Genomic DNA, 11,330 nt, shown 5'->3' with positions numbered 1-11,330 from the left:
CCAATAACCTCGATGCTCGAGCTCCACATGTAAGTGGCAAGACTTTCCAAAAATAAGCCTATAAGGTGACATGCCTAAGGTAATTTTGAAAGTTGTACGGTAGGCCCAAAGCGAATCAACTAGTCTCAAAGACTAATCTTTGTGATCCAAGTTTACCGCTTTTTCTAAAATTTGCTTAATTTCTTTGTTTACAAGTTCTACCTATCCACTTGTCTGGGGGTGGTAGGCAGTAAAGATCTTATGTACTATCCCATATTTTTTCATCAAAGCCTTAAAAGAATGGTTGCAAAATGTGTACCCCGGTCACTAATGATAGCACGTGGTGTACCAAATCGAGGTAACACATTCTCTTTAAGAAATTTAATTACCATCCTATTATCAGTGTTCCTGCAAGCTGCTGCCTCTACCCATTTTGACACATAATCTACTACCACAATAATATATTGATATCCAAAAGAATGAGGAAATGGTCCCATAAAATCAATGCCCCAACAATTAAAAATTTCAATCACTAAAATTGGGTTTAAGGGCATCATATTACTACTGGACATAACTCCTAACTTTTGACAATTTTCACATGAACGACAATAAATGTTTGCATCCTCAAATAAGGTAGGCCAATAAAATCCACACTGTAAAATATTTGCAACGGTTTTCTTCATTAAAAAGTGGCCCCTACAATCTTAGGGTGACAAAATTAAAAGACACTAACAATCTTCTCATCAGGGATACAACGCCTTAAAATTTGATCGGGGCAATATTTGAAAAGAAAATGGTCATCCCAATAGAAGTTACGTACCTCAGTCATGAACTTCCTCTTGTCCTAAGCGCTCCAATCCACCGGTATCTCACCTGCAGCCAAATAATTCACAATATGAGCAAACCATGGTAGAGAAGTAATAGAGAGTAAATGTTCATCGGGAAAATCATCCCTGATTGCCAGGTCGCCGGAGGTGTCCTCAAATGTGAGTCTCGAGAGATGGTCAGCCACTACATTCTCACTCCTTTCTGTCTTTGATGGTGATGTCAAATTTCTATAAAAATAAAATCCACTGTATTAGTCACGCCTTAGCATCCTTCTTTGTAAGAAGGTACTTAAGGGGCATGATTTGTGAAAATAATAATAGGAGAACCAATCAAGTAAACATGAAACTTATCCAAAGCAAATACTACAACTAGCAACTCTTTTTCAGTGATGGAGTAATTCATCTAAGCACTATATAAAGTTCTACTAGCACAGTAAATGACAAAAGGCTTCCCCTCCCTTCGATATCCAAGAACAGCTCCTACAACAAAATCATTAACATCACACATGATCTCAAAAGGTAGAGTCCAATACGGTGACTGCATTATGGGTGCTAAGGTAAGCTTGCCAATTAGCATTTTAAAAGCCTCTTGACAAGCTCGTGTCAGGGGCATCTTTAGCTAGGAGGTCACATAGTGGTCTAGATATGGTGAAAAATTATGTATGAACGTCATATAAAAGCCCGCATGACTAAGAAAGGATCTCACATCCTTTACTGTAGGTGTAGGCAACTTAGTGATTAATTTAATATTAGATTGATCAACCTCTATCCCCCTAAAAGAAATAATATGCCCTAAGACAATACTTGAAGGTATCATAAAGTGGCATTTTTTCCAATTCAAAACCAATTCCTTCTCTTCACAACGAGTCACACTCTCTCTAAATTCAATAAGCATGCACCAAAAGAAGATAAAAAAAATCAAGTCATCCATAAAAACTTCCTTGCAATTTTTAAGAATGTCACTAAAAATGATCATCATGTAACGTTGAGAAGTATCAGGTGCATTACACAATCCAAATGGCATTCTACGAAAAGCATAAGTACCAAAAGGACAAGTGAAAGTGGTTCTATCATGGTCTTCTAATGCAATTTCAATTTGATAATAACTAAAATAACCATCCAAGAAACAATAGAAATGATGACCAGCCATACGCTCAAGAATTTGATTAATAAAAGGGAGAGGAAAATGGTCTTTCCGAAGTGGCAGCATTCAATTTTCTGTAATCAATGCACATCCGCCACCTAGTCACAAGTTTTATAGGGACTAATTCTCTCATGTCATTCTTCACCACAATAACACCTGACTTTTTAGGAACAATCTGTGTAGGACTTACCCATTTACTATCATCAATAGGATGTATGATTCCTACATCTAATAGTTTCAACACTTCATTCTTCACCACTTCTTTCATAGTGGGATTAAGCCTACGCTGGGGGTCTCTACGAGGACTAGTTCCTTCCTCTAAATTAATTTTATGAGAACAGACTAGGGGATTAATATCTTTTATATCAGTAATGCTCCAACCTAAGGCTGACTTATGCTCACTTAAGGTCTGAATTAATTTATCACCTTGAGACTCAGACAATTTAGATGAGATAATAATAGGAAAAGTATCACCTGGACCAAGAAAAGCATACTTTAAACTCTTAGGCAGAGACTTCAATTCAACTTTGGGGGCTTCCACACTTGAAAGATTTTGTTTTTCACTTTTCTCAAGCAACTCCTCAAACTTCAGTTGCCATACCCGAGTGCCATAAGCTTGAGCTCTATAAAAAATAGGATAAATATCAACTACATCAGATGGATCACTGATAGAATCAGACTCAGAATTAACAAGAAAATATTCAAGCGAATCAAAATCATGAGCTGTAGAAACTCCCCTATCCATGAGTGAGTCAATCATGTATGTCTGGTAGCTCTCATCATCATCTTCTGGCTGTTTTGCAATATGGAAAATATTCACCTCGAGAGTCATGTTTCCAAAAGACAACTTCATGAGTCCATTCCTACAAGTAATAAGAGTATTAACAGTGGCAAGGAAATGCCTACCTAAAATCAAAGGAATTTTAGAAGTAGTATCAACAACAGAGCTAGTGTCAAGGATTAGGAAATCAACAGGATAATAAAATTTGTAAATTTGAATTAGAATATCATTTACCACACTCCGGGGTACTTTGATTGAACGGTCAGGCAATTGTAATACCACAGTGGTTGGTTTGATTTCTCCCAACTCCAACTGCAAATAAATAGAATATGGCATTATATTCACAATAGCTCCTAAATCTAGCAAAGCTTGCCCAACTCATGATTTCCAATGTTGCATGCAATGGTTGCACAACCAGGATCCTTGTACTTGGGAGGATTTCGCTACTCAATTAGAGCACTAACTTACTCTATCAGGAATGCTATCTTCTTCATAAGGTGCTTCATCTTAATTGTACACAAATCCTTGAGAACTTTTGCATAAGTAGGAACTTGTTTAATCACATGCAAAAGAGGAAGATGATTTTTACCTGCCTTCAATTCTCTAGGATTTCATAATTAGGATCCAGAGTTCGCTTGCTTGATTTTAAAGCTTGAGGGAATGGTACCTTAATAGAACTCGTTGTCACCTCAGGTTTCTTGGGTAGCTCGGCATCACTACTACCTTAATTCTTTTCCACATCCTCTGATTTGTTCATTGTTGGGATGTGTAATGACTTACCACTTCATGTCACAATGGCATTCACATCCTTCAAATTCTCTTGCACCAAATGTTGACCATGGGCTACGGACTGAGCTTGAGAATGGAACTTACCTCGCTCATTCACACTCAAGGAGCTCATTTTTTTGGACACTTGGCTCTTTATCTCTTTGTTTTCTTCAACAACCTGCGTAATCAAATATTCAAACTTTTTGTTAGTCCTACCATGTGCCTCAATAAAAGCATGCAAAGTGTCTTCTAAAGGATTCCTAGAATATGAAGGTGCATGATATGGTGCAGGATATGATCTAGGGGTTGTCCAGGCGACTGGTTTTCAGACTTCCAACTAAAATTGGGGTGATTGCGCCACCCCAGATTATAGGTATCAGAGTAAGGTGTAAAAGGCTTCTTGTACATACCTAACACATTACATTGTTCCTCATACATCCCTCTCATCTCAGCAAGTGTGGGATACTCTTAGGCAAGGTGATCTACCCCGCCACACACAAAACATGGTCCAAAAGACTCTGCATGATTAGCCACATGTGTTGGCTTTAAGTCCTTAGTCTTTAACACATCTACCTTCCTAGTGAGCATATCAACTTTAGCCTTTAGATTATCCTCTTCCTTGATATGGTAAATTCCACCACCATTTGGGTTTCTTGCAGGTCGTGACCTATTTGTGCTTTCGGTAGCACTAGGTCTAGTACAAGTGTGAGCTTTTTCAACAAGCTCATTGAGGTGTTCTATGGCCTCATCAAGATCTTTTTGTAAGAACTCACCATTGCACATCATCTCCACAAATTGGCACTCGCTAGGTGTAAGTCCCTTATAAAAATAACTCACTAAGCACCAATTCTCAAACCCCATGGTGAAGACATGATGAATGTACGAAAGTACACTCTAAATACCCTATTATTAGACTAAAATGCTAAAATATGAATAGAAATTATAGAAATTAATGTGTATTCTTGAATTGAGTTTCTATTTATTTTGGAATACTCTTAAACAGATTTTTATGTTTAATTTCAGGGTCTATAAAAGAGTAAGTCAAAGTCCAGTCAAATTCAAAAGACTTTCAAGTGGGCAAGACATTGGAAAAACCTATGAACTTTCAATGAGTGTAGGACTCTTCAAATAAGGATAATGATGAGTTTTGAGAGTAATTCGGATCTAGAGAAAAAGTCAGAGTCCAAAACGCGCTAGGAGACAACCTGGACATACTTTAGAATTTTAATCGTAACTTTTCACTTGATGCGATTCTTGATGTGTTAGAAAGATATCTTAAAGGGCTACAAAATTTTCTCTAATAAGGATTTCTCAATTCGAGATCCTGAAGCGAGTACGTGGCTGCCAAGATCAGTCCTAAAATTTAGTTGATTTTGTATGCAGCAATGTGAAAACATTAGGGTTTCTTTCCTACCCTATATAAGCAATTCATTAGCACGAAATTGAGAGTTTTTAGAAAAGGGAGACGACTCAGTACTGAAGAACGAAGAGACAATTAATTTTCATGGACGTCGTTTTCTTTATTTTTTTCTTGAGATTTGTGTTGTCCATTATATTTATGATAACTAAATTCTCAAGTAAGGGTAGGGATGAACTTGCACATTAGATGATATTTTTAATTTATTTTTAATTTATGTATTTGATTTTCAATTACTAAAACTCTTTTGTTTTATCATTCTCAATTCATTGTTGATGTTTTATTCTCCGAATAATCATAAAATTTATTCTGTTTATGGATTCAGTCATAATTTTTCTATTGAATTGATTACTTCTTTGATTATGTTTGGATTAATTATTTATCTATATTGATTTAATTTTTTGCTGCAATATCGCCCCTGAGTATATTGTCATCGTTAGATTTTCTCAATAGTGATAATAATTTACATATTTTAAAAGTGGTGAATGATTTTTGAAAGAGTTACATTTAGTTAATCTTGGTTTATAGCACAGCTTTGGGGTGTCGATTCCACAGAGAGACAAATTAAAATAATAGTAGAATAAACAAGAAATTAAAAAAAAAATATTAAATGATTAATGAAGAACAAAGATTAATTTTAAATGTAAATTAAAGTGAAGTAAAATAACTAACGGAAAAAGTACTCAAATTTAACAAACAGTAAAGCGTTGGAAATTCCTTGCACAAATCTGGTATTTTAATTATTTTTAATTCATTGAATAACTCAATTAGGAACTTAATTTCCAAAATTTCCAATTGGAAGGTATTTATTTATAAACCAAGATTAAACCAAATGTAACCCTTTAAAAAATCATTTACTTTTTTTAAAATACGTAAATTATTATCACTATTGAAAAAATCCAATGACGACAATATACTCTGAAAGTGATATTACAGCAAAGAATTAAATCAATATATTTAAATAATTAATCCAAACATAATCAATGACCAATCCATTCAATAGAAAAAACATGACTGAATCCATAAATATAATAAATTCTATGATTATTCAGAGAAGAAAACATCAACAATGAATTGAGAATGATAAATAAAAGAGTTTTAGTAATTGAAAATCAAATATATAAATTAAAAATATCATCTACTATACAAGTTCATCCCTAGCCCTACTTGAGAATTTAGTTACCCATAAATATAATAGACAAGAAAAATCTCAAGAAAAAAATAAAGCAAACGACGGCCATTGAAATTAATTTCTTCTCCCCCTCTTCAAAACTGAGCCTTCCCCCTTTATGAACCCTCAATTTCGTGCTAATGAAATGCTTATATAGGGTAGGAAACAAAACCCTAATGTATTCATATTCTCACATATAAAATCGCCTAAATTTTAGGACTCATATTGGCAACCACATACACTCTTTAAGAGTTTGATTTAGAAATCTTTATTACCGATAACTTTGTAGCCCTTTAAGATAGCTATCCAATGCATTAATAATGACATCAATCCGATATTTGAGCAGAAAGTTATGATCCAAATACTAAAATATATACAGGTTGTCTCTAGCGAATTTCAGACTGACTTTTTCTCTTGATCCAAATTACTCTCAAACCCCTTCATTATCCTTATTTGAAGAGTCCTACACTCTTTAAAAGTGTTTAGGCTGTTCCAATGTCTTACTCACTTGAAAGTCCTTTGAATTTGACTGGGTTTGGACTTGCTCTTTTATAGACTCTAAAATTAAACATAAAAATATGTTCAAGAGTATTTCAAACTAAATAGAAATTCAATTCAAGAATACACATTAATTCATATTATTTCTATTCATATTTTAGCATTTTAGTCCAATAATAGGGTATTTAGAATACACTTTCGTACAGTCATTACTACCTACGTCACTCATCAGGTGTATTCTACCATTTTTAGTTACTCTCCATTCAAATTTGATTCTTAAACATTGAAGATAATATTTCATTTAAGTTGGGGGTGATGGTGCAAATTTAGTATTTAAAATGTTTGTTTTGTTGGAACGCTGTGACATATTTTCATGTTATTCAATGAATTTTGGGAATTGAATTCCCAATTGAGTTATTCAATAAATTAAGAATAATTAAAATACTGAATTTGTTCAAGGGATTCCCGACGCTTTACTGTTCATTAAATTTGAGTACTTTTTTTATTAATCACTTTGTTTCACTTTAATTTTCATTTAAACTTAATCTTTATTCTCCATTAATCATTTAATATTTCTTTTTAGTTTCTTTGTTCCTTTTGCTATTCTTTTAATTTGTCTCTCTGTGGAATCAACAACTTAAAGTTGTGCTATAACTACCGCGTTATTCTTTGAGTATAATCAGGACACATACTCAACAACTCCTTAGATCTCTCCCCAGACTGATACAAAGTTTCACTGTTCTTTTGTGCAAAGGTAGAGATTTGCCTTTTTAAAGCATTAGTCTAATGTTAGGGAAAGTATTTATTAAAGAAGACTTGAGTCATCTCATTCCATGACCCAATAGATCGTGGTCTCAGCGAGTATAGTCAACTCTTAGCTCTATTCTTCAAAGAGAAATGAAAGAACTTAAGTCTCACAACGTCATCAGTTGCATTGTGACTATGAAAAGTCGCAACTATTTCCTTAAACTCCTTAATGTGCACATATAGATTTTCATTTTCCAAGCCATGAAAAGTAGGGAGTAACAGTTCATCCCTATTTTAAAATCCAGGGCGAGTATTAGCGAGAAACATGATGCATGATAGTGTGGTTGTGCATGTAAGGTGGAGGAAATCCTGAAGAGTTCTAGTGGATTGATCTTCTTCGTGTTCACTGAATTCTTTAGAATTAGATGGATTGTCAAATAAATGATTAAAAAAGTTTGATTCTGACTCCAGCATAGGCCAAAAAGCAAATCTACCCAATGTGTCTCTATATCTGTGCATACAAGGTAACAAAATACTAAAAAAATAAAAATACTATAAAAAGAAAAAAGAAAAAAACAATGCAGCAAGTTAAAAGAATGAACAAAGTTACCGCCTTTACAAAATGTTGAAAAGAAAAACTATCTAGAAATTCTTCTACCGTCTCCCCGGCAACGGGGCGCTAAAATTTGATTACACTCAAATAATAACGCGGTAGTTATAGCACAGCTTTGGGGTGTCGATTTCACAGAGAGACAAATTAAAAGAATAGCAAAAAGAAAAAAGAAATTAAAGAAAAATATTAAATGATTAATGGAGACTAAAGATTAATTTTATATGCAAATTAAAGTGAAGAAAAGTGACTAACAAAAAAAGTACTTAAATTTAACGAACATTAAAACGTCGGGAATCCCTTGCACAAATCCGGTATTTTAATTATTCTTATTCATTAAATAACTCAATTGAAAACTCAATTCTCAAAATTTTCAATCGGAAGGTATATATTTATAAACCAAAATTAAACCAAATGTAACCCTTTGAAAAATCATGCACCACTTTTTAAAATACATAAATTATTATCACTATTGAGAAAATCCAACGATGATAGTATACTCAAGGAGCGATATTGCAGTAAAAAATTAAATCAATATAGATAAATAATTGATCCACAAATAATCAAAGAGCTAATCCATTTAATAGAAAAAGTATGACTGAATCGATAACCAAAATAAATTCTATGATTATTTAGAGATGAAAACATCAATAATAAATTGAGAATGATAAAACAAAAGAGTTTTAATAATTGAAAATCAAATACATAAATTAAAAATATCATCTAATGTGCACGTTCATCCATAGCCCTACCTGAGAATTTAGTTTCTCATAAATATAATAGATAACAAAAATCTCAAGAGAAAAATAAAATAAACAGCGGCCATGGAAATTAACTTTTTCTTTTCATTCTTCAGTATTGAGCCATCTCCCTCTAAAAACTCTCCAATTTTGTGCTAATGATATGCTTGTATAGGGTAGGAAAGAAACTCTAATGTCTTCATGATTCCTGCATAAAAAATGGCCTAAATTTTAGGACTCATCTTGACAGTCACGTACACATTTCAGGAGTTTGAATTTAGAAATCCTTATTTGAGACAAATTTGTATTCCTTTAAAATAGCTTTCCAACGCATTAAGAATCGCATCAATCCGATGTGTGAGTGGAAAGTTACGATTAAAATACTAAAATATGTCCAGGTTGTCTTCTAGTACGTTTTAAATTCTGACTTTTTCTCTTGATCCAAATTACTCTTAAACCCCATCATTATCCTTATTTGAAAAGTCCTACACTCGTTGAAAGTTCATAGATTTTTCCAACGTCTTGCTCACTTGAAAGTTCTTTGAATTTGACTGGGTTATGGACTTGCTCTTTTATGGACTCTAAAATTAAATATAAAATCTGCTTATGAGTATCTCAAAGTAAATAGAAATTCAATTCAAGAATACACATTAATTTCTATAATTTCTATTCATATTTTAGCATTTTAGTCTAATAATAGGGTATTTAGAGTGCACTTTCGTACACTCATCAAGATATTTTTGATATTGTTCGAGAGAAAATATTGAATAGTTAATGAATTTTTATCATTAACTTGGGATAATTTGGATTCTATAACAAGGAAGAACAAATTGTGTGGGATTTGCTAGGTGAAGTCAAATGTTGTAGATCTATTCTTATTATTTTTAAAATTTTAATTTAATATTCTTTTCTTTAGTTTAATTTAGATAAATCATTCTTCAAATTTTGGTTTTCTAAATAGTAATTAATTTAATCAATTTCAATATTCAATAGCATAATTATTCATTGTGGGTTCGATAATCGTTTTCTTTAAATCACTTTACTAGTTTTACGATTATGTGTACTTGCAAATATATTTTTATGTGAACACATTCATTTGCCACAGAGGCCCTTTGTTGCTCAAAGGCACGCGCGCGCGCACACACTCAGACTCACACACACTTGCTCATAGGCACACACTTGCTCATAGGCACACTGAAACTTTTTTCCAAGGGATGCTTCTCTAGTTGGATGCAACCAACTCGAAGACACTAGCACGTGATAAGTGGGGGGACCCCACATCTCAACTATCAAGTGAGGCCAATACGACATTGTTCCACCCCACTCCCCACGAGGCATTCTCCTTCTCGTGTGATGTACATAGTAACACTTCACGGAATGGTCCCAGGGAATTCTTTGTCCCATACCATGAATGGAGACTCACGTTGACTCCACTGACACACACACACACACCGGCATCCAGGGTTCCCACACAGGGTCTCAACAATAGTTGCAAAAAACGGTTAAAAGCATTGAAAATATTGAAAGCATTGGAAATCAGTGAGTAAGAATAGCTAGAAACAAAATGCTTAAAATATTTATCAATGCTTGTATAAAGGGAAAAAAAAACTTATAGAAGTAATGCAATGCCTCTTACAAACAACATTCACCCCCACAACCCAGCTCTGATTATTTTAGAAGTTAACCTACCTTCCTACATCGGAAGTTCTCTCGTCATCGCTCCACTCCTTGCTTTCCGCAACAGTCATCTTCTTGAGTTCTTTAGTAAATAAGGTCTCAAAAGTGATATCTTGTCCCACGTCTAGTTCCTTTTAAATAGAGTGGGAATGTCATGTCTTTTCTGACGTATCTCTAATTTTAGATATGCTTGGATATAAGTCTTTCATCCTTATCATGTCATACTGCAGGATGACAGAGATAAGTGACAGGGTATGGTTAGCACACCCTACGGTCTACCAACTTCTCAGTTCTTCTTTGAACGAGGGTTCTCCACGTGACGTCAGGCCATACTTATGGGTCGTGATGATACGACTTGTCACGCCTCCACCTTTCATTACAAAACCCCTTCGAATGTGACCTCTCAAATGGAGTGTGAGCTTCTGCGCACGTTGCTAACACTTCTCCAAACTCTTTCGTGTTATCTCGGAAAGTTTCCATGTCTGGTGTGTCAGTCTTTAACCGTAGCTCCACCTTGGGCGAGTAGCTCATATCTCATCCAAGCTCATCAGTCGTTTTAGCTCCTTGTTCTCCTTCTTACAATAGACAACTTTTCTAGCTTGTTTGCCATGGCTAAGTTCCTCATCTAGATTCCCACAAGTTGCTTGCTCGCCCAGATGTTGGACTAGCTGCACTCAATGTCTCCCGCTGCTTATTCCTTAAACCATTGGAATGCTTCTTGTCTTTACCTTTCCTTCAACTCAAAGAATCATCTGTCCCCTTTCGCATTAGGTAGGGCCCTCACAGGAGCTCTTCCATTTAATCTTTCTAGTGCCGCTTGATGTTTTGACGATCTTTTAGGCAATTTTTTTGTATAGTTTCAAAGGTTTCAACATATTGTTGGAATCCTTCAACAGATGCTTAGAGCCGATTTGGACTGAGAATAAACTCATCTCACTACTATTCATAAATTTTAGCTCACAAATCTCACT

At 34.3% G+C, this 11,330-nt stretch overlaps 1 pseudogene; it reads right to left on the bottom strand.

The window, feature by feature from the left end:
• Nucleotides 1-201: 201 nt before the first annotated feature.
• Nucleotides 202-10,430, bottom strand: LOC121238151 (annotated as a pseudogene).
• Between the last annotated feature and the right edge of the window lie 900 nt (nucleotides 10,431-11,330).

Source organism: Juglans microcarpa x Juglans regia, chromosome 7D, assembly GCF_004785595.1.
Source record: "Juglans microcarpa x Juglans regia isolate MS1-56 chromosome 7D, Jm3101_v1.0, whole genome shotgun sequence".
Taxonomy (NCBI): domain Eukaryota; kingdom Viridiplantae; phylum Streptophyta; class Magnoliopsida; order Fagales; family Juglandaceae; genus Juglans; species Juglans microcarpa x Juglans regia.
The sequence above is the reverse complement of the archived record's forward strand: the minus strand, read 5'-3'. Positions and strand labels throughout refer to the sequence as shown.